The 24255-nt window shown below is 46.4% G+C and overlaps 1 long non-coding RNA gene across 1 annotated transcript; it reads right to left on the reverse strand.

The window, feature by feature from the left end:
* Positions 1 to 314: 314 nt before the first annotated feature.
* On the reverse strand, positions 315 to 21475 carry LOC139276985 (uncharacterized). Its single transcript, XR_011596006.1, has 3 exons — positions 21407 to 21475; positions 4970 to 5093; positions 315 to 362 (listed from the first exon to the last, which is right to left on the reverse strand). It is a non-coding gene; the product is annotated as an uncharacterized lncRNA (long non-coding RNA).
* Between the last annotated feature and the right edge of the window lie 2780 nt (positions 21476 to 24255).

Genomic DNA, 24255 nt, shown 5'->3' on the forward strand with positions numbered 1-24255 from the left:
TGATTGAGCTTCTGTCCATGTGCATTTGTGTACCGAGCCTGTGCGCACACCTTCCCCGTACACTTACCCCAGTCACAGTTCCTGCCACAAAATCCTGGAACTGCACTGCAGGTTGAACAAAGATGAGTAGGCTAATTATTTGGGCATGACCCTTCATTAGAACTGGGTCACGACCAATGTTAACAGATCCTTCTCCTTCAGATATTGCTGAGTCTGCTGTGTGTTTGCAGCATTTTCTGTTTTTATTTCACAGTTCCAAATATTCATATTTTTTTTCATTTCACATTCATGACGTCTTTTTTTTCTTAAATTAACTATTCCAAGACGTGCTCTAGTCCAAGACATGCTCTAGTTCTTTGCTTCTGAAAGAGTGAGATACAGAAAATTCAGCTCCATGCAAACTGGAAATACAACATTTTGCACAATAAAACAAGCCCATGGTCTCCATCAGTGTGGTTAGTACTGCAGTCTTTCTTGTATAGCAGGGCCAATTTGGACTCATTGGCGTCTTTATAACATCCCCTCAGACCAGTGTCTATATGTCACTAATAAGAACATAAGAAATAGGAACAGGAGTAGGCTATACGGCCCCTCAAGCCTGCTCCGCCATTTAATACGATCATGGCTGATCCGATCATGGACTCAGGCCCACTTTCCTGCCCGCTCCCCATAACCCCTTATCCCCTTATCGTTTAAGAAACTGTCTATTTCTGTCTTAAATTTATTCAATGTCCCAGCTTCCACAGCTCTCTGAGGCAGTAAATTCCACAGATTAATACCCTCTGAGAGAAGAAATTCCTCCTCATCTCTGTTTTATATGAGCGGCCCCTTATTCTAAGATCATGCCCTCTAGTTCTAGTCTCCCCCATCAGTGGAAACATCCTCTCTGCATCCACCTTGTCAAGCCTCCTCATAATTTTATACGTTTCTATAAGAGAATATATTATACATGAGTAGAGGCCCAACCTACTCAACCTTTCCTCATAAGTCAACCCCCTCAGCCCCGGAATCAGCCTAGTGAACCTTCTCTGAACTGCCTCCAAAGCAAGTATATTCTTTCGTAAATATGGAAACCAAAACTGCATGCAGTATTCCAGGTGTGGCCTCACCAATACCCTGTACAGCTGTAACAAGACTTCCCTGCTTTTATACTCCATTCCCTTTGCAATAAAGGCCAAGATACCATTGGCCTTCCTGATCACTTGCTGTACCTGCATACTATCCTTTTGTGTTTCATGCACAAGCACCCCCAGGTCCCGCTGTACTGCGGCACTTTGCAATCTTTCTCCATTGAAATAATAACGTGCTCTTTGATTTTTTTTCTGCCAAAGTGCATGACCTCACACTTTCCAACATTATACTCCATGTGCCAAATTTTTGCCCACTCACTTAGCCTATCTCCTTTTGCAGATTTTTTGTGTCCTCCTCACACATTGCTTTTCCTCCCATCTTTGTATCGTCAGCAATCTTGACTACATTACACTCAGTCCCTTCTTCCAAGTCGTTAATGAAGATTGTAAATAGTTGGGGTCCCAGCACTGATCCCTGCAGTACCCCACCAGTTACTGGTTGCCAACCAGAGAATGAACCATTTATCTCGACTCTCTGTTTTCTGTTAGTTAGCTAATCCTCTATCCATGCTAATATAGTACCCCCAACCCTGTGAACTTTTATCTTGTGCAGTAACCTTTTATGTGGCACCTTGTCAAATGCCTTCTGGAAGTCAAAATACACCACATCCACTGGTTCCCCCTTTATTGATCCTGTTCGTTACATCCTCAAAGAACTCCAGCAAATTTGTCAAACATGACTTCTCCTTCATAAATCCATGCTGACTCTGCCTGACCGAATTTTGCTTATCCAAATGTCCTGCTACTGCTTCTGTAATAATGGACTCCAACATTTTCCCAACCACAGATGTTCGGCTAACTGGTCTATAGTTTCCTGCTTTTTATCTGCTTCCTTTTTTAAATATGGGCGTGACATTTGCAGTTTTCCAATCTGCTGGGACCTCCCCAGAATCCAGGGAATTTTGGTAAATTACAACCAATGCATCTAATATCCCTGCCGCTACTTCTCTTAAGACCCGAGGAGGCAAGCCATCAGGTGGGATAGGTATCCCTATGCTCTAACTAAGTATGGGGTGAGCACAATATTCAGTTTCATATTATGCTGTAAAGTATACCGTGATCCTACATTACAACAGTGACTACACTCCAAAAGTACTTAATTGACTGTAAAACTCTTTGAGATGTCCGGTGGTCGTGAAAGGCGCTATATAAATGCAAGTCTTTGTTTCTTATGTAGTGCATAGTGTACTACAGCTATGATGAATTGTGATGAAATATCCTTGATTTTCTAAGAATGGTAAAAATGGGGTTGAGCTGGCACAGAAAGCTGGCCTGATCTGCCTTAATTTTCAGATATGAGCCCTTGCTCCTAATTTGCTAGGTATAGAAAGTCTTGCTCAGAGATTGGCCTGCAGCACACCTATAGAATCACAGACTGATACAGCACAATAAGAGGCCATTCGGACCATCGTGCCTCGTTGGTAGAGCTATCCAATTGGTCTTTCTCCTCTGCTCTTTCCCCATTACCCTGCAAAGTTCTCCTTTTCAATAATTTATCCAATTTGTTTTTGAAAGTTATTATTGACTCTGTTTCCACCGCCCTTTCAGGCAACGCTTTCCCGATCACAACAACTCGCTGCTTATAGTAGTTTTTCTTCATGTTGCCTCTGATTCTTTTAACAATTACCTTAAATCTGTGTTCTCAGTTTATCGACCATTCTGCCTCTGGAAACAGTTTCTCCTTATTTACTTTATTAAAATCATGACTTTGAACACTTCTATCAAATCTCCACATAACTGAAGTCTTTCATCCCTGGTACCAATCTCTTCTTCAAGGTATTGACATCCTTCCTAAAATGTGATGCCCAGAATTGGACACACTATTCCAGCTGGAGATTAGGGGATTTGGAAAACCCAGCAAAGCAACAGTTGTTAAAGGGCTGCAGCTAGTGCTAAAATTGTGGTGGCAACTAAAAGGTCGAGTAACAGATCAAAAATGGCACAGTAAAGACCTGTGTACAACACTGCTCTGTTTGATACTGAGGAGTTGGGACAATCTCCTGGAAGGTGCAGCAAAGGATGGGGGGCGGTGGGGGGGGGGGGGTGCGGGCGGGGGGGAGAGGCACAGTGGTCCTATTAAGTACAAGCACAGGTGTAAGATCTATGGAGGGAGGTTGTCACCTAAGTCAATGCAATCATCAAGGTCCATTGCCCCTGTCTGCAGGTGAGTAAGTTTGCTCGTTTTTGTACATGTTTCTTGTGGGACCCATCAAAGATGGCACAAACCTAAAATGGGAACTTCTGCACTCTCTGGGACATACCATTTCAAGCATTGCACACAACCATCATCACGTTACATACACGCGTTTACTGCACAAAAGCTGGATGTCACTTTTCTTGCATATGGAGCTGGTGGACATGGAACAGCAGATTGTTCGGGGAGGGTGGGGGTTGTCAGTGTGGTCTTCTCAGTGGAGCCAACAGCCATAGATGCTGAGGAAACCCTCCGAGGTATTCCTCCCCACCCTGGTGTTTCTTCTGGCAAAACTGTAGCCACTGAGAAGTGCTCTCTGAAAAAGGCCACTGTTATGCATTATGATATTTCTGTGACCAGATATCCCTTGTACATTAATCAAGTGCAAACCCTTTCTGTGCATGAAGGTCACAGGGTCAGTGAAGTGTCTGATGCCCACATGGGTATCTACGCTAGAGGGAAATCTGGCACCTAGTGAACGCTCACTTGCCTCAGACAGGTGAGAACTGCTGACTGCCTGAGGTGGCGCATGCCCCTGGGGTGACTTTTGGAGAGTGCACATGGTAACATTAGCGGCAGCCTAGCTTGTGAAGTCTGGTTTCCACCGACCTGTCCAGGTCCATGTATAGCGTTCTGCAAATGTGAGTCTCAGGGCAGTGATGAATATAGACTAAACATCTATGGTGTTGGGCTCTCGTGAACTCCTCTTCCTCATCAAAGGCACATTTGGAACAAAAAGAAATGTTCGGCACTTTGCACAGTGTAATTCAAATGACAGTGCCAACCAAGAATAAATAAGGAAAGTATCAACAGCAAAAAATGTCAAAAGTGCCAGTTCATAGCAAAAAAACAACTAGACAAAGACAGACAAGCTGAACAGAAAACACAAAAAACTCTACAACAGTAAACTGACCTATAAAAAGCATATTTGAATAGCCAGGCGCAGGATCCCTGATGCACCAGATAAATGCGCGAGCAGCACACTGTAGGCGGTGCCTAGCTTGCATCGAGGAACCCTATTCGAATAATGAATGTAGCAGCACTGGCGTGCACGGGCCACATTGTTGCCCCAAGTTAGCCCATCAGGATATTGGGGCCCACTGTAAATGTGGAACACAATCTGCACCCATCACCAGTGAGGCCCTGTACCATCCACCCGCCACCAATGTAACTCCGCACAATGTGCGGAATGTCGGTATATTGAGGCCGTGAGTAACAGCAACACTGGGAGAAAGCCTGGATATTCCTGCTTCTTTCATGTGGACATCAAGAACCTGATCTCTGTCTCCATTTCATTGCCCAGAGAAGCAAGTGTAAGAAATTCTGGACTCAGATGCATGAATTACTAACTTGTGCCTATCACAAATAATCATGGTGGGGGGGAGGGGGGGGGGTGCGGGGATGGGTCGGCAATGCGGGGGATGGGACGGGGTGAAGGATGGGGCATGTGTTGGGGCAGTGTGAGGGTTGGAGCGGTGTGGGTAGTTCTGGCTGGAACATGTGGGTAGCACCTGTCTGGCAGGGGCTGGGTAATGGCTGGTGCAGGATAATGCTGAGTCTGTGAGGGGATGTTATAGTGAAATGTCATGTGTTCTGCGCAGTAAGTTTGGCTGTTGACCCAGGTATAGTGGCGCACTGTACTCACTGGTCACAGCAGGCTTTCCCTGCAGGATCGCGTGCAGCAGCGTCTCTTGGGCCGGTATGGCGAGGGTCTGCACATGTATCTGCGACACGGACATTGGATACGCTCAGGAAGCCACTGGAAAAATCTATGGTGAGGGAAGAAGAGTCAGGAACAGGACACAATGTCACAGTTTGTAAATTACCCGCTGACACCTTGTTCTTGTGTAAACAGCTAATAGAGATTTCTTAGGCAGGCTGGGTCTCCTTTGAAATCCACACCATTTTATTTCATTCCACTGAAAACTGGCAGAGTGGAAAATTCCATCTGATATGTATCTCATAACATTTTAAGCATGCTTCCCCATCATCAACAGGAATTCTTTATGAGCTACCCAATGGAATGCATTATCCTACCCTCTCCAATTACATCATCATCATCATAGGCAGTCCCTCGAAATCGAGGAAGACTTGCTTCCACTCCCAAAGTGAGTTCTTTGATGGCTGAACAGTCTGATACGAGAGCCACAGAACCTGTCACTGGTGGGACAGACATTCACCGAGGGGTCAGTGGGGGTGGTTTGCCACACGCTCCTTCCGCTGCCTGCACTTGGCCTCTTCATGTTCTTTGCGTTCAGACTCGAAGAGCTCAACGCTCTCCTGGATGCACTTTCTCCACCTCGGGCAGTCTTTGGCCAGGGTCTCCCAGGTGTCAGTGGTGATGTCGCACTTTACCAGGGAGGCTTTGAGGTGTCCTTATAATGGTTCCGCTGTCCTCCTTTGGCTCATTTACCACAAAGGAGCTCCGCATAAAGCATTTGCTTCGGGAGTCTCGTATCTGCCCAGTGAAGCTGATCGAGTGTGGTCATTGCTTCAATGCTGGGGATGGTAGCCTGGTCGAGGACACTGATGTTGGCGCACCTGTCCTCCCAGGAAATTTGCAGGATCTTGCGGAGACATCGTTGGTGATATATCTCCAGCGACTTGAGGTGCCTTCTATACATCGTCCATGCTACGGATCCATTACTACAGCTCTGTAGACCATGAGCTTGGTGGTAGATTTACACTGTAAATTGACATACCGAGGTGAATAAAACTTTTTTAAATGTGTTCCTTGGATATGGGCGTCGCTGGCAAGGCCTGCACTTATTACCCATCCCTAATTGCCCCTTGAGAAGGTGGTGGTGAGCTGCCTTTTTGAACCACTGCAGTCCGTGTGGTGAAGGTGCTCCCACAGTGCTGTTAGGGAGGGAGTTCCAAGATTTTGACCCAGTGGCAATGAAGGAACGATGATATATTTCCAAGTCAGGATGGTGTGTGACTTGGAAGGGAACTTGGAGGTGATGGTGTTCCCATGCGTCTGCTGCCCTTGTCTTTCTCGATGGTAGAGGTCGGGAGTTTGGGAGTTGCTGCCGAAGAAGCCTTGGTGAGTTGCTGCAGTGCATCTTGTAGATGGTACACACTGCAGCCACGGTGCGCCGGTGGTGGAGGGAGTGAATGTTGAAGGTGGTGGATCGGGTGCCAATCAGGCGGCTGCTTTGTCCTGGATGGTGTCGAGCTTCTCGAGTGTTGTTGGAGCTGCACCATCCAGGCAAGTGGAGAGTATTCCATCACACTCTGACTTGTGCCTTGTAGATGGTGGAAAGGCTTTGAGGAGTCAGGAGGTGAGACACTCGCCGCAGAATACCCAGGCTCTGACCCGCTCTCGTTGCCATAGTATTTCTGTGGCTAGTTCAGCTAAGTTTCTGGTCAACGTTGGGGGATTCGGCGATGGAAATACTCTTGAATATCAAGGTGTGGTGGTTAGACTCTCGCTTGTTGGAGATGGTCATTGCCTGGCACTTGTGTGGCGCGAATGTTACTTGCCACTTATCAGCCCAAGCTTTGAATGTTGTCCAGGTCTTGCTGTATATGGGCATGGACTGCTCCATTATCTGAGGAGTTGCGAATGGAACCGAACACTGTGCAGTCATCAGCGAACATCCCCACTTCTGACCTTTTGATGGAGGGAAGGTCATTGATGAAGCAGCTGAAGATGTTTGGGCCTAGGACACTGCCCTGAGGAACTCCTGCAGCGATGTCCTGGGGCTGTGATGATTGACCTCCAACAATCACATCCATCTTCCTTTGTGTTAGGTATGACTCCAGCCAGTGGAGAGTTTTCCCCCTGATTCCCACTAACTTTAGTTTTACTGGGGCTCCTTGATGCCACATTCGGTCAAATGCTGCCTTGAAGTCGAGGGCAGTCACTCTCACCTCACCTCTGGAATTCAGCTCTTTTGTCCATGATTGGACCAAGGCTGTAATGAGGTCTGGAGCCAAGTGGTCCTGGCAGAACCCAAACTGAGCATTGGTGAGCAGGTTATTGGTGAGTAAGTGCCGCTTGATAGCACTGTCGACAACACCTTCCATCACTTTGCTGATGATTGAGAGTAGACTGATGGGGCGGTAATTGGTCGGATTGGATTTGTCCTGCTTTTTGTAGACAGGACAGACTTGGGCAGGTTTCCACATTGTCGGATAGATGTCAGTGTTATAGCTGTACTGGAACAGCTTGGCTAGAGGCGCGGCTGGTTCTGGAGCACAAGTCAGGGCCCATAGCCTTTGCCATATCCAGTACGCTCAGCCGTTTCTTAATATCACGTGGAGTGAATTGAATTGGCTGAAGACTGACTTCTGTGATGGTGGGGAGGAGGCTGATATGGATCATCCACTCAGCACTTCTGACTGAAGATGGTTGCAAACGCTTCAGCCTTGTCTTTTGCACTCACGTGCTGGGCTCTGCCTTCATTGAGGATAGGGATATTCTTGGAGCCTCCTCCTCCCATTAGTTGGTTAATGGTCCACCACCATTCATGACTGGATGTGGCAGGACTGCAGAGCTTTGTTCTGATCCGTTGATTGTGGGATCGCTTAGCTCTGTCTATAGCATGCTGCTTCCGCTGTTCAGCATGCATGTAGTCCTGTGTTGCAGCTTCCCCAGGTTGGCACCTCATTTATAAGTACGCCTGGTGCTGCTCCTGGCATGCTCTTCTGCACGCCTCATTGAACCAGGGTTGGTCCCCGGGCTTGATGGTAATGGTAGAGTGAGGGATATGCCAGGCCATGAGGTTACACATTGTGGCGGAATACAATTCTGCTGCTGCTGATGGCCCACAGTGCCTCATGGATGCCCAGTTTTGAGCTGCGAGATCTGTTCAGAATCTATCCCATTTAGCACGGTGGTAGTGTCACACAACACGATGGAGGGTGTCCTCAGTGTGAAGACAAGACTTTGTCTCCACAATGACTGTGCGGTGATCACTGCTACCAATGCTGTCATGGACAGATGCATCTGCGACAGGTAGATTGGTGAGGACGAGGTCAAGTAGGTTTTTTTCCTCGTGTTGGTTCTCTCACCACCTGCCACAGGCCCAGTCTGGCAGCTATGTCCTTCAGGACTCAGTCAGCTCGGTCAGTCGTGGTGCTACCGAGCCACTCTTGGTGTTGGACATTGAAGTCCCCCACCCAGAGTACATTCTGTGCCCTTGCTACCCTCAGTGCTTCTTCCAAGTGGTGTTCACCATGGAGGAGTACTGATTCATCAGCTGAGGGAGGATGGTACGTGGTAGAAACATAGAAAATAGGTGCAGGAGTAGGCCATTCGGCCCTTCGAGGTCTTACTGCAGTTGTACAGGGCCTTGGTGAGGCCACACCTTGAATATTGTGTACAGTTTTGGTCTCTTAATCTGAGGAAGGAAATTCTTGCCATTGAGGGAGTGCAGCGAAGGTTCACCAGACTGATTCCTGGGATGGCAGGACTGACATATGAAGAAAGACTGGATCGACTAGGCTTATATTCACTGGAATTTAGAAGAATAAGAGGGGATCTCATAGAAACATATAACATTCTGACGGGATTGGACAGGTTATATGATCAATATGATCATGGCTGATCATTTTTGCAACTTCAGTACCCCATTCCTGCTTTCTCTCCATATCCCTTGATCCCTTTAGCCGTAAGGGCCATATCTAACTCCCGTTTGAATATATCTAATGAACTGGCATCAACAACTTTCTGTAGTAGAGAATTCCACGGGTTCACAATTCTCTGAGTGAAGAAGTTTCTCCTCATCTTGGTCCTAAATGGCTTACCCCTTATCCTTAGTTCTGGACTTCCCCAACATCGGGAACATTCTTCCTGCATCTACCTGTCCAATCCCGTCAGAATGTTATATGTTTCTATGAGATCCCCTCTTATTCTTCTAAATTCCAGTGAATATAAGCCTAGTCGATCCAGTCTTTCTTCATATGTCAGTCCTGCCATCCCAGGAATCAGTCTGGTGAACCTTCGCTGCACTCCCTCAATGGCAAGAATTTCCTTCCTCAGATTAGGAGACCAAAACTGTGCACAATAATCAAGGTGTGGCCTCACCAAGGCCCTGTACAACTGCAGTAAGACCTCCCTGCTCCAATACTCAAATCCTCTCGCTATGAAGGCCAACATGCCATTTGCCGCCTTCACCGCCTGCTGTACCTGCATGGTAATCAGCCATGAGACTTCTTGACGTCCAGAGTCAATGTTGAGGAATCACTGCTTTAAAAAAAAGGAGCTTGTTGTTGGACTCAGCAGGAGTGGAAATCATTTCACATTAGCTCAGTAAAGCTACAGAGGGTGAGAGGACAAGGGAGGAGAAATGTGGTTGCTAAACCTGTGGGGTATAGCTTGGGATTGAAGCAAATGCACATTGCATAATTGTTACAATGGAAAAGGAGCAGGCAGCAACTGCCTGTCTCTATGCTTACAGACAGGAATAAGATTATTTGAGTCTTTTTTAAGTACTTAAGTTCAATAGGGAAGGGGAAAGAGAGGAACTTGCAAGATATCCTGCTGAGGAAAATTCCAAACCTATTGATCGACCCGAAAGCATTTAAAGAGTGGCAAAGAGGATCACTACAATAACAGCTTGCATTTATATAGCGCCTTTAATGTAGTGAAATGGCCCAAGGCGCTTCACAGGAGCGTTATCAGACATGATTTGACACCGAGCCACATATGGAGATATTGGCCCAGAAATCCGTGTTTCTTCTTCCCACGGGCGTTCGACTAAAAGTAAAAGAGAAGATGCGCACTTAACTTTTGGTCGAACGCTTGCCGGAGATCCCGGACTCGAGGCCTCCTCTTCTTGCGCAACAGAGCGCGTTCACATTGGGACGTCCGCAGGAGTCACGTGGGCCTGGACACCCAATCACGGTAAAGTATTTTCTCATTCATGGTAATAGGTGTTTCGTAAATCTGAAACTCCTATTACTATGAATGAGAAACACCCCCAAACACACAAACACTACATAAAACATTAAAAAACACATCACATAAATACACTGTAGAAATTAAAGTTGTTAGAAATGTATTTTAAAGACAAATAATTTGCCGATTTTTTAAAAAAGTTTTAATTATGGTTAAAAATAAATGTAACATAGTGGGCAGGATTTTAAAAAATTTATGTTTTTTAAATTTAATTATATTTTTGTATGTTTTTAAACTCTTACGCCTGTAACACTAGGCTATGCGTCTGCTTCTATCAGGCGCAAGAAGTTTAAGGACATTTGCTGGACAAGATATGGGTAAATCCCGCAATCTTGCCTGTGCGAATGTCCTCTCTCCCGAGATGCGGAGGATCTGTCAAACCAGAAACTTGACAGATCGGAAAAGCCGGTTTTCAGCGCATGCGCATTACACGCTGAAAACCGTTTTTTCCGATGCCTTCCCGGGTCTGTAGAAACTTCCGTACGGACAAGGGGAGGCCGGGGTTTCTGGGCCATTAAGACAGGTGACAAAAAAGGTAGATTTTAAGGTGCGTCTTAGAGGAGGAGAAGTGGAGAGGCTGAGTGGCTTATGGAGGGAATTCTAGCGATGTATGTATGAATGGAATGCTCAGATGATTTGAAGATATCAAGACTGGTTGCCACATCCATCACCCAGTTCAGGTACAGTAAACCATGTCAGAGGCTCAAAGAAAGATAAAGGAAGTTGGAGTTTCTCAAACGTCTGGAAAGCCATTAGCTGACTTAGTCCCCAGAGGGATAAAGTTATAGGTTGAGAAATTCGAGATCACTAAAAAGCTGCCGATGCACTGGCAGGACTGTGATATTCATGCTGCTTGCTAATTAACATTAGCCCAGCGCTAAGGTCACCGTGGAAGGCTGTTTTCATGACGTTAGTACCAGCATGAGGCCAATGTCGCCTTCTCTCAAAGCAAGACTGTCATTTAGAAAGCAGGTGCCTTCTAAAATTAAAAAAATAAAAATCATTTAAAAATAGGCAGTTTTTAAGTCCTTACAGCTCAACTATCTTCTGAAAAAAATGAACATTAAAAAGAATTCGCAGATGGGAGTCTTCAACTCTTAAAGCTGACCTATGGAATTCCCTGCCACAGAGAGTTGTTGATGCCAGTTTATTGGATATATTCAAGAGGGAGTTAGATATGGCCCTTATGGCTAAGGGGATCAAGGGGTATAGAATCATAGAAGTTTACAGCATGGAAGGAGGCCATTTCGGCCCATCGTGTCCGCGTCGGCCGACCAAGAGCTATCCAGCCTAATCCCACTTTCCAGCTCTAGGTCCGTAACCCTGCAGGTGACGGCACTTCAAGTGCACACCAGGTACTTTTTAAATGTGGTGAGGGTTTCTGCCTCTACCACCCTTTGAGGCAGTGAGTTCCAGACCCCCACCACCCTCAAATTTCCCCTCAAATCCCCTCTAAACCATCTACCAATTACTTTAAATTTATGCCCACTGGTTGTTGACCTCTCTGCTAAGGGAAATAGGCCCTTGCTATCCCCTATATCTAAGTCCCTCATAATTTTATACACCTCAATGAGGTCTCCCCTCAGCCTCCTCTGTTCCAATGAAAACAAACCCAGCCTATCCAATCTGTCCTCATAGCTAAGATTTTGTACTCTCTCCAGTGCAATCACATCCTTCCTATAATGTGGTGACCAGAACTGCATGCAGTACTCCAGCTGTGGCCTAACCAATGTTTTATACAATTCAAGCATAACCCCCCTGCTCTTATATTCTATGCCTCGGCTAATAAAGGCAAGCATTCCGCATGCCGCCTTAACCACCTTATCTACCTGGCCTGCTACCTCAGGGATCTGTGGACATGCACTCCAAGGTCCCTTTGTTCTTCTACACTTCTCAGTGTCCTACCATTTAATGTGTATTCCCTTTCCTTGTTAGCCCTCCCCACATGCATAACCTCACACTTCTCCGGATTAAATGCCATTTGCCACTGTTCTGCCCATCTGACCAGTTGATTGATATTTTCCTGCAGTCCGCAGCTTTCTTCTTCATTATCAAACGCACAGCCGATTTTTCTATCATCTGCAAACTTCTTAATCATACCCCCTATATTCAAGTCTAGATCATTGATGGATATCACAAAAAGCAAATATTGGGGTTACATCAGCTACCCTCCAATCCACGGGAACTGTTCTAGAATCTATGGAATTTTGGAAGATAACAACCAATGCAACCACTATTTTTAAAGCAACCTCTTTCAAAACCCTAGGATGTAGGCCATCAGGTCCAGGGTATTTGTCGGCTTTTAGTCCCATTCATTATTCCAGTACTATTTTTTTACTAATACCAATATCTTTCAGTACCTCATTCTCACTAGACCCCTGATACTTCACTATTTCAGGGAGGTTTTTTGAGTCTTCTGTGAAGACAGGCACAAAGTAGTTGTTGTTTAATTTATCTGCCAATTCCTTATTCCCCATTATAATTTCTCCTGTCTCAGCCTGTAAGGGGGCCACATTTACTTTCTCTAACGTTTTCTTTTTTACATACCTATAAAAGCTTTTACAGTTTGTTTTTATGTCTAGTTTACTCTCGTATTCTATTCTCCCTTTCTTTATCAATTTCTTATTCCTCCTTTGCTGAATTCTAAAACCTTCCCAATCCTCAGGCTTACTGCTCTTTTTGGCTTCATTATTATGGTCACTCTTCCCTAAAAGTTCCTTTACTACAAGCTTATTAATTATCCTTTTCTCATTGCACAATACTAGATCTAAAGCAGTCTGATCCCTAGTTGGTTCCTCAACATACTGATCTGGAAAACTATCTTGTACACATGCCATGAAATCGCCCAGTCTATATGTAGATTAATGATTTATACTCTGCCCTACTTTACAACTACTGTTTGGGGGGCCTTATAAACAACTCCCACCCATGTTTTCTGCCCCTTGCTGTTTCTTAGCTCCATCCAAACTGATTCTATTTCTTGACTTTCTGAGCTAAGATCTTTTCTCTCTGCTGTCTTTATCTATCCTTTATTATAAAGGCTACCCTTTCTCCTTTTCATTTTACCTATCTCTTCTAAAAGTTAAGTATTCTGGAATAGTGAGTTCCCAACCACGTCTCCTTAATGGCTATTAGGTCAAATCTATTAAATTCAACTATACAGCGGTTCAAGAAGGCGGCTCACCGCCATCTTCTCAAGGGCAATTAGGGATGGGGAATAAATGCCAGCCTTGGCAGCGATGCCCACATCCCAGGAACAAATTAAAACTGCTTTGTGCACAGATATGGTGCCTTTAGATTTGACTTATTTCTATTCTTCCCTGATGTCACCTCAGTCACTGAAGCCTTATTACCTTTGTTCATTTCTCTGTCCCTTCCTGACCCACTCTGCTTATTTTTACCCAAAACTCTGCTCTAGAGACTTGACATTTCTCTTGCTGCTTTTAAATTTACTCTTTCCTGAACCCTCCCACCCCCCCCCCCCCCCCCACTTCATTAGTTTAATGCCCTGGCTACTGCCCTAGTTATTCGGTTCGCCAGGACACTGGTGCCCATCCCAACGGAACAGTTCCCTCTTTCCCTAGTACTGGTGCCAGTGTCCCATGAACTGAAACCCCTTCCATCCACATCATTCTTTGAGCCATGAATTTAAACTTCTAATATGTTTGTCCCTATGCCAATTTACTCGTGGCTCGGGTAACAATGCAGAGATTATTACCTTTGAGGTTCTGCTTCTTATTTGGATCCTAGCTCCTCAAATGCCGTCAGCAGAACTCATAGGGGAAACTAAAACTAGGGGGCATAGTCTCAGAATAAGACTCGCCCATTTAAAACTGAATTTCTTCACTCAGAGGGAGTATGGAGTATGGAGAGAAAGCAGGAAAGGGGTAATGAGGGAATGATCAGCCATGATCTTATTGAATGGCGGTGTAGGCTCGAAGGGCCGAATGGCCTACTCCTGCACCTAGTTTCTATGTTTCTATGAATTGCCTTTCAAACCTAAAAGAATGGGAAAGGTGCTTCAACAGCAACACAAATGGCTGGGAAAGGGCACCCAGGGTCTCGCATGCAGCACTCCAACTTTGTGCAGGGGTCAACACTGCAAGAGAGGCCCACAGGGGCCAGGAGGCCCCCCAGGAAGAATAGTGTGGGTCCAGATCACTGAGGCCATCACTGCCGCTCCTGCGACTTGGCTCAAGTGCTCAAAGAAGCTTCGTGACCTTACACCAGTGGTCAAGGTCAGTGAATGCATCTTCAAAAGCCTTCCCCCACCAATTGCACCACTAGCTTCACACACTGCTCAATGCATGGCTCCCCCCTCCCCTCCCCCCACACCTTACCTTTTCTCTGTTACTGACCATCACAGCATCCTCTTGGCAACGATGCTGGAATAAAAGCCACCACAAAGCAAACTTCTCAATCCAATTTTATACATCTATCCATCCGATGTAATACCAACAATCTGCACCAAACAGGAGGCACATCTCCCATTCCTAGCATTACCTCTTGGAGCAGATGGTGCTGGCCATTTTTGGCAGGAGCTTGGCTGAACCCTTGGCCAGCAGCAGGGCTGAAAGGATACAAGATGCTGCCATTGTTACATGTTATCCTCCTCTTTGCATGCACCTCTTGCTTTCCTGCCCTCCCCACTCCACCCTTGTGCCTTCCTCATTTCACACAACCAAGAAATGCAGCCTGCCCAGGAAGTGGTTGACAAGAGGGAGAGGAGAGTGAAGAAACACCATCACTCAATTTCACACACCCCAGCCACCAGCTCCTCAAGGCTGTCCAGCAAGGCCATTTGCAGTGTCCCCCACTGAACCAGCTTCCACCAGCCATGCTGGGGTAGCACTATGTGACATCAGTAGGATCGGCAAAGGCACACACAAGGCACTCACTCGAGAATGCATAAGGGTGATGAGTTGATTTCTTGATATTACATCGGATGGATAGATGTATAAAATTGGATTGAGAAGTTTGCTTTGTGGTGGCTTTTATTCCAGCATCGTTGCCAAGAGGATGCTGTGATGGTCAGTAACAGAGAAAAGGTAAGGTGTGGGACTAATGATGAAAGGGGAATTGGGGTTGTGGTCACTGGGACCACAGGCGGATAATTCCATCCCAGATATACTGGCCACAAAGGAGCAGTCTGGGTTGGATCCTTCCTTCAGCTTACTCCTCTTCTGCATCTTCCTCTTCTCTCTGCGACCGGATGCTGTAAATCTGAAAAACATGCTGGAAATACTCAGCAGGTCGACCCGAGAGGTGAACTCTGTTTCTCTCTCTACGGATACTGCCTGACCTGCTGAGTATTTCCAGCATTTTCTGTCTTCTCAGAGGTGTTCCTTTACCATCCGAGGCCTTACAAGCATCCTGCAGCACTCCCTGCACACTTAACACATTTTTTAACATGTATTGCACCAAGCCATGACTTCAATAAAATAAAATCCAGCACAAAAGCCACTAGGTCCCTTGCTTTTTGTGGTATACATCAATGATCTAGACTTGAATATAGTATGACTAAGAAGTTTGCAGATGATACTAAAATCGACCGTGTGGTTGATAATGAAAAAGAAAGCTGCGGACTGCAGGACGATATCGATCAATTAGTCAGGTCAGGTGGGCAGAACAGTGGCAAATGGAATTCAATCTGGAGAAGTGTGAGGTAATGCATTTAGGGAGAGCTAACAAGTGGTTAAGAAGGCATACGGAATGCTTGCTTTTATTAGCCGAGGCATAGAATATAAGAGCAGGGGGGTTATGCTTGAACTGTATTTAACACTGGTTAGGCTACAGCTGAAATACTTTGCAGTTCTGGTCACTACATTACAGGAAAGACGTGATTGCACTGGAGAGCGTAGAGGAGATTTACAAGGATGTTGCTGGGAGTGGAGAATCTTAGCTGAGGACAGATCGGATAGGCTGGGTTTGTTTTCCTTGGAACAGAGGCGGCTGAGGGGAGACCTCATTGAGGTGTATAAAATTATGAGGTGCCTAGATATAATGGATAGAAAGGGCCTATTTCCCCTAGCAGAGGGGTCAACAACCAGGGGGCATAAATTTAAAGTAATTGGTAGAAGGTTCAGAGGGGATTTGAGGGGAAAATTTCTTCATGGAGAGGGTTGTGGGGGTCTGGAACTCACTGCCTGAAAGTGGTAGAAGCAGAAACCCTCACCACATTTAAAAAGTACTTGGATGTGCACTTGAAGTGACGTAATGTACAGGATTATGGATCTAGGGCTGGCAAATGGGATTAGGCTGAACAGCCTCTTGTTGGCCGGCAAGGACACGATGGGCCGAAATGGCCTCCTTCCGTGCTGTAAACCTCTATGATTCTATGAAAGGCTTAAATGCAAACTTAACTTGTGGATGTGTGTGTCCCTTTAAGAAGTGCTGACAGCGTCTCTATCATTCTGCTGCATGCTCACTTTTCAGAGCAAGCTTACTACTCAGCACTAAATTCAGTGCAGGTCGAAGTTCGCAGGGTGTGACATTAACTGGGCATGCGATGTCACGCTCTCGATAGTTGCATCTCCAGGGCCAGTGGCTGCACTAAGGTCCTCACCAAGTAGATGGCCGCCAAGACCCACGCCAGAGAAGGGCATCATCATCATAGGCAGTCCCTCGGAATCGAGGAAGACTTGCTTCCACGCTTAGCATGAGTTCTTAGGTGGCTGAACAGTCCAATACGAGAGCCACAGTCTTTGTCACAGGGTTGACAGTTAGTCGTTGAGGGAAAGGGTGGGTGGGACAGATTTGCCCCATGCTCTTTCCGCTGCCTGCGCTTGATTTCTGCATGCTCTCGGAGACGATGCTCGAGGAGCTCAGCACCCTCCCGGATGCACTTCCTCCACTTAGGGCGGTCTATGACCAGGGACTCCCAGGTGTCAGTGGGGATGTTGCACTTTATCAGGGAGGCTTTGAGGGTGTCCTTGTAACATTTCCTCTGCCCACCTTTGGCTCGTTTGCCGTGGACGAGTTCCGAGTAGAGCGCTTGCTTTGGGAGTCTCGTGTCTGGCATGCGAACTATGTGGCCTGCCCAGCAGAGCTGATCAAGTGTGGTCAGTGCTTTAATGCTGGGGATGTTGGCCTGGATGAGGATGCTAATGTTGGGGCGTCTGTCCTCCCAGGGAATTTGTAGGATCTTGCGGAGACAGCTCTGGTGGTATTTCTCCAGCGACTTGAGGTGTCTACTGTACATGGTCCATGTCACTGAGCCATACAGGAGGGTGGGTATTTCTACAGGCCTGTAGACCATGGGCTTGGTGACAGTTTTGATGGCCTAGTCTTCAAACACACTTTTCCTCAGGCGGCCGAAGGCTGCACTGGAGGCGGTGTTGGATCTCATCGTCAATGCCTGCTCTTGTTGATAGGAGGCTCCCGAGATAAGGGAAGTGGTCCACGTTGTCCAGGGCCGCGCTGTGGATCTTGATGTCTGGGGGGCGGGGGGGCAGTGCTATGCGGTGAGGACATGCTCGTGTAGGACCTTTGTCTTACTGATGTTTAGCGTAAGGCCCATGCTTTCATACACCTCGCATTTGAGTGGCGGCCGCTATTTTTCGCCAGGATTGCGGCACTAACATTTGGCGATAACGTAGGGAATTTCTGTCTCAAAGCCCAGTAAATATAGACCAATCAGCCTAGCATTGGTAAGCTTCGAAAACAATAATATGGCATAAAATTAATACTCCCCTCAAAAGGCATGGGTTATGTGAGGACAGCCAGCACTGATTTATAAAGGGAAAGTTATATTTGATAAATTTAATAGAGGTCTTTGAGAAAATAACAGAGTTTACTGATAAAGGAAATGTATTGAATTATGTGTATATGGATTTTCAAAAGGTATTGGTAAAGTGCCACATAGGAGGCGTGTTAATAAAATGAAGGCACTTAATGGAAATGTAGTGGTAGGAATAGAAAGTTGGTTAAAGAAGAGAGAGTAGAGAGTTGTGGTTAATGGATGTTTTTCAGACTGGAGGATATACACAGTGATGGGATCATGGCTCTTCTCAATCTATCTAAATAATCCCAACACAGTGTTGGCAGCACAGTATCAACATTTTCAGATCACACAAAAACAGAGAGTGATTGACCATGAAGAGGGCTGTAAGTCACTCTGGGTGGAGTGGATTTAAACAGGATTGTAGGTTGCCCAGATGGATGTCAGATGAGAGGTAATACATTTTTGGAGGAAGAATCGGAGAGGAAATATACATTAAATGGTTAAACGTTATATGGAGCAGAGAGAAGTGGGGGTTCAGATATACAGTTCTTCAAAAGTGGGAAGCTGTTAAAAAAAACATGAGATCCTGGGTTTAAATAAGAGGACAGAGTTAAAAAGCAAGGTAATACAAATCTTCTACAAATCATATTTTGAATATTCAAAATATTAGGGGAGATTTTCCTCTCCCCTTTGCCTGGGGAACTGACCCCATTGCGCTGCCTTGGGATTTCCTGGGGCCTCCCCACAAAGTGTTACTGTGGTCGGTGAAGACACAAAGCTGTGACTTTGATGAGGCAGAGAGGGAGTCCCAAGCTCCTGTCTCATCTCTCACATCCCCGCAGACACGCCCATTAACACCTGACACTATATGGTCTGTCCCAGAACCCAGCCAACTGGAGGGTCACTAGGGGGCAAATATTAAATTGTAGCTTTAGGTCCTTTCCCTGGAGGACCTAAGCCACTTGGGACTTTCTGACTGATGGAGATCACCTTAATAAAGATACAATTGGGTGTAGGTAGAATGAATTGTACTTGTACAGTTCTGGTCGCCATATCGTAAAAAGGATATAGAGGCACTGGAGAGGGTGCAGAGAAGATTACAAGAATGATACCAGAAATGCAAGGATATACATATCAGGAAACAGGCTGGGTCTCTTTTCTCTTGGGAAAAAAAAAGGCTTAGAGGTCTTTAAAATTATGAAAGGTTTTGATAGATACAGAGAAAATGTTTCCACTTGTGGGGAAGAGCATAATTAAAGGCTATCAATATGATAGTCATCAAGAAATCCAATAGGATACCAAGAATAGTATAGCTGCATTTAAGGGGAGGCTAGACAAGTATATGAGAGAGAAGGGAATAGAGGGTTATGCTGACAGATTTAGATGAGGAAAGACGGGAGAAGGCTCGAGTGGAGCATAATGGGCCGAATGGCCTGTTTCTGTGTCGTATATCCTATGAAATCCTATGAAATCTTCCTCCGTGTCATTGCTGGGGTGAGCAAAGTAACATTTTAATTCAAGTAATTCTAATATTAATCACAAATCTAACACGTGACTGAGGCACACTGGACAGATATGGAGCTGATGTTTAAACAATTGTTTATTTTACTGGTGAAATAAACACCGACTTTATTAGTTTTAACCTAAAGTTTGGAAACCCCAATTATTATCCAGTTAGGAACTGGGAGTGACAGTTTGCAGTAAACAGATTGTGTGCAGTGTAGAAAGAAGACTTGCATTTACGTAGCGCCTGTCATGACCTCAGGACATCTCAAAGCCCTTCACAGCCAATTAAGTTATTTTAAAGTGTGTGTAGTCACTGTTGTAATGAAGAAAATGCAGTAGCAAATTTACACACAGTAAACTCCCACAAACAACAATGAAATAAATGATCAGATCATGGTGGAGGGATAAATATTGGCTAGGTCACCGGGCAAACACCCCTACTCTTGTTCAAATAGTATGGGATCTTGTACATCCACCTGAAAGGTTTAACATCTCATCTGAAAGACAACACCTCTGACAGTATAGCTCTCCCTCAGTACTGCACTGTGGGCAGGCACAGGACCTGTCAGCCTCGATTATGGGCTCAAGTCACTGAAGTGGGGCTTGAACCAACAACCTTCTGACTCAGACGCTAGAGAACTATCACTGAGCTGAGGCAGACATCCTGCTAAGTAGAGTATGCAACCCCTTAACAGAGGTTGAGACTCCAGTCAAACTGTTTTACCTAGGCTTAACTATTTCAACTTCACAAAGTTCAAGCATCTGCTCTTAAACTAACACATTCTTAACTCTTCTACCATTATTTTGCCCCTTTCTCACCTAACCGTGCTGAGGAATCGGTAATAACACACGTCCATCTGTAGCCGCTTCCAACTCTCAGTGACTACTTGTTGTAGGAGGAATAGTTTTTCATTCAAACAATTAAACATTTGCAATAGTTTCAGATCCCTGCGTATCTACACAAATCAGAGCAAAACCATTTGGATTATTGAACTGTAAGAGGAGTGGAGGGAGAATCGCTGATTAATTCCAGAGCTAAGTTGCCCAGATTTGCCTCTTCTTACCACCAGATATTCAGGCAGTATTCGTGTGGGCAGGGACAGGGTCTGTCATGCTAGACCCCTCCCACCCTTCCAATGTTTCTTCTGACATTTCTGGCAGATGGTTTTGTTAGTGCTTATAGTACTGGATTAACAATGCAGAGGTTGCAAATTCAAATCACACCATGCCAGGCTGTGAAATTTAATTCAGTAAATCTGATCATTTATGGGCTGAAGCCAGAAAAGTAATGGCCATGAAAGTCCGAAACCAACTGGTTAACAATTACAGTTCAGGGAAAGACATTTGCAGCCCTGACCCATTCTGGCCTGCATGTGACTTCAGCCCCACACTGAATGGTTGACTATTAATACCCTCTGCAAAGGACGAACTCATTGGGCCAACCAGGAATGGCCAATAAATGTGGTCTTGCTGGTGCCGCCCACATCACAATGAATAAAACTAAATGGTGGAAGTGCCTGCCTTAAAATAGACAGGCGCATTTTTGAGGTGGTGGTGACTCTGTACATTTAAATTCCTATTGTGGGAATTCAGCATGTATTTGAAGGCCATGTAGGCTCACTCAGTGATGGACACAAGGCAGCAGAGGCCCTGACTGGAGGAGGTACAGCAATGGCCCTGCACTATTCCACCTTTTCTATATTAATTACCATCATTGATGTCCTCAATTAATAAGTAGAAAGTGTCCCTTCTTAAAGAGGCATAATCAGTAAGTTGTAAATTTAATAAATCTTAAATTAAACCTAACAACTGAAATTACTTTTCTGTTTGGGGGGGTTTCAGCCCCTCTGGTGCCCCCTGCGCTATTCTTAGCCGCCCTCAAGCCAGGCGCCTCCTTCGCTTAACATGCACCGGCCGTTAGCTGTTAAGATATAACACCAACCCACCGAGACCTGGACAGCCCAATGCACCGAGATAGCGCCTGCGCTTGGCAAAGTTGTGACCGCGCGAAGGCGGGACCAGACGCAGATGGGGAGGGCCGGGGGGGGGGGGTGAGCGCGAGGGGGCGGGGCCGGGGGTGAACGCGAGGGGAGAGGGGCGGGGCCGGGGGGGTTGAGCGCGAGGGGAGAGGGGCGGGGCCGGGGTGAGTGCGAGGGGAGAGGGGTGTGGCCGGCACCTGTTTGAGGTGGCTCAGGTCCTGGTGGTAGCGGTCCTTGAGCGACATCTTCCTGACGGCAGGTTGTCCATCGTCGGGCGGGCTGGGTGCGGGCCGTGGGCACGGTCCCGACATGGCGCGGAGTTTGAAGCGGCCGGACCTGGCGGGATGCTGAGGGTGAGCGGGGCCCGGGGCCGCGTCACAAACTGCGGCTGTCCGCGGCCCGTGAGGTGGCGGGAGCCCGCGGCCTGTGCCCTGCTCTCCGACCCCAAGTTACTGCGGCCTGTGGCAGCAACCCGGGCTGGCTGGCCCTGGGGGGGCTGAACACTCACCCCTGCCTTACAACAACAGCTTTCACTTATATAGCGCCTTTAATGTTGTAAAACCTCCCAAGGTGCTTCTCAGCAGTGTTATAAGCCAAAACAAATACATTTGACACTGAGCACATAAGAAATTACAGCAGATGACCAAAAGCTTGGTCAAAGCTGTAGGCAGAGATCTTGCGGTGGGGAGGTTGTGGGGCTGAAGGTTGTAAATCTGTGGCATTCGCTGCCTCAGAGAGCTGTGGAAGCCGGGACATTGAATAAATTTAAGACAGATGGACAGTTTCTTAACCGATGAGGGGTTATGGGGAGCGTGTAGGGAAGTGGAACTGAGTCCATGATCAGATCAGCCATGATCATATTAAATGGTGGAGTAGGCTCGAGGGGCTGTATGGCCTACTCCTATTTCTTATGTTCTTATGGAGGAGATTACAGAGATAGAGAGGGGTGAGACCATAGAGGGACTTGTAAAATGGATGAGAATTTTGAAATTGAGGCGTTGTTTAAAAGAAGCCAATGTATGTCAGTGAGCACAGGGGGTGATGAGCAAGAACAACCTTTGAATAAAGTTTTTGGTGGAAGAGCAGAGCCGTTGTTGGCAATAATCTGCCAGGGATGTGCCTTTAAATGATGAGGTAGGAGAGTTGGGGCACCAGAGACACCAGCTTTAATGGACGCAGTGGTCTGCACTTGTGCCTGGTAGATTATCTCTGTATCTTGATGTTGCCCGTTCAAAAGCTGCAGGAGGCTCTTGTGTTCTGACTGCGGGTCGAGGTGCTACCTGCAGGGCATGGGATTTTGGTCCAGGATGTGAACTGATTCTTTGTTTAGTCTCCAGATACAATGGCAGAAACATTTGGGGCGAGTGCCTGCTGTAAGAGCTTCTCTCCATATGCGGCAATTGTGCTCCGGTTATGCTCCCGATGTGTGTAAAGCCTCAGTGTGAGCCACGTTTGTTCTTCCTCTCCTGTTTCCAGCTGCTGCCTGATTGAACTGCATTTGTATTTTTTTAACATTCGAAAGCTTTTGTAGTATTAACATAAGTTTGTAGATGTTTTACAAAGTTTTAATTGCTTTGCAGCAAAGTTTTAATCATTAAATGTCATTGACACTGATTCCAAACAAGGTGCAATTTTGTTTTGTCTTTTTTAGTAGCAATTAATTTTGGACAGATCTTGTCAGATTGAGTTGCCTTGGCTATGATTGTCTGAATTATTGGATGACAATAAGAACATAAGTTAATGAGGGGGCTTGACAAGGTGGCCATCTGACCCCTCGAGCTGCTCCGCCATTCAATAAGATCATGGCTGATCTGATCATGGACTCAGCTCCATCATCATCATGGGCAGTCCCTCGAAATTGAGGAAGACTTGCTTCCACTCCCAAAGTGAGTTCCTTGGTGGCTGAACAGTTCAACATGAGAGCCTCAGACCCTGTCACAGGTGCGACAGATATTCGTCGGGGGAAGTGGGGGGGGTGGGACTGATTTGCCGCACGCTCCTTCCGCTGCCTGCGCCTGACCTCTTCACACTCGCAGTGTTGAGATTCGAAGAGCTCAACGCTCTCCCAGATGCACTTTCTTCACCTAGGATGGTCTTCGGCCAGGGTCTCCCAGGCGTCATTGGTGATGTCGCACTTCACCAGGGAGGCTTTGAGGGTGTCCTTGTAACATTTCAGCTGCCCACCTTTGGCTTGTTTGCCGTGAAGGAACTCCGCATATAGCAGTTGCTTAGGTAGTCTTGTGTCTGACATGCGAACTAAGTGGCCTGCCCAGCGAAGCTGATCGAGTGTGGTTAGTGCTTCAATGCTGCGGATGTTAGCCTGGGCGAGGACACTGATGTTGGTTCATCTGTCCTCCCGAGGGATTTGCAGCATCTTGTGGAGACATTGTTGGTGATGTATCTCCAGCGACTTGATATGTCTTCTGTAAGCCATCCATGCCTCTGACCCATATAGGAGGGCGGGAATTACTACAGCCCTGTAGACCATGAGCTTGGTGGTAGGTTTGAGGGTTTGGTATTTGAATACTCTTTAAGCGGCCGAAGGCTGCACTGGTGCACTGAAGGCAATGTTGAATCTCCGCATCAATGTCTGCCTTTGTTGACAAGAAGCTCCCGAGGTAGGGGACGTGGTCCTTGTTGCCGTGAGCCGCGCCATGAATCTTGATGACTGGGGGGGCAGTGCTGTGTGGCAAGGACAGGCTGGTGGAGGGCTTTTGTCTTACGGATATTAAGCGTAAGGCCCATGCTTTCGTATGCCTCGGTAAATACATTGACTATATCCTGTCAGAATGTGCACAGGCGTCGTCCGCGTACTG

The sequence above is a fragment of the Pristiophorus japonicus genome, chromosome 12 (assembly GCF_044704955.1).
Source record: "Pristiophorus japonicus isolate sPriJap1 chromosome 12, sPriJap1.hap1, whole genome shotgun sequence".
Taxonomy (NCBI): Eukaryota; Metazoa; Chordata; class Chondrichthyes; family Pristiophoridae; genus Pristiophorus; species Pristiophorus japonicus.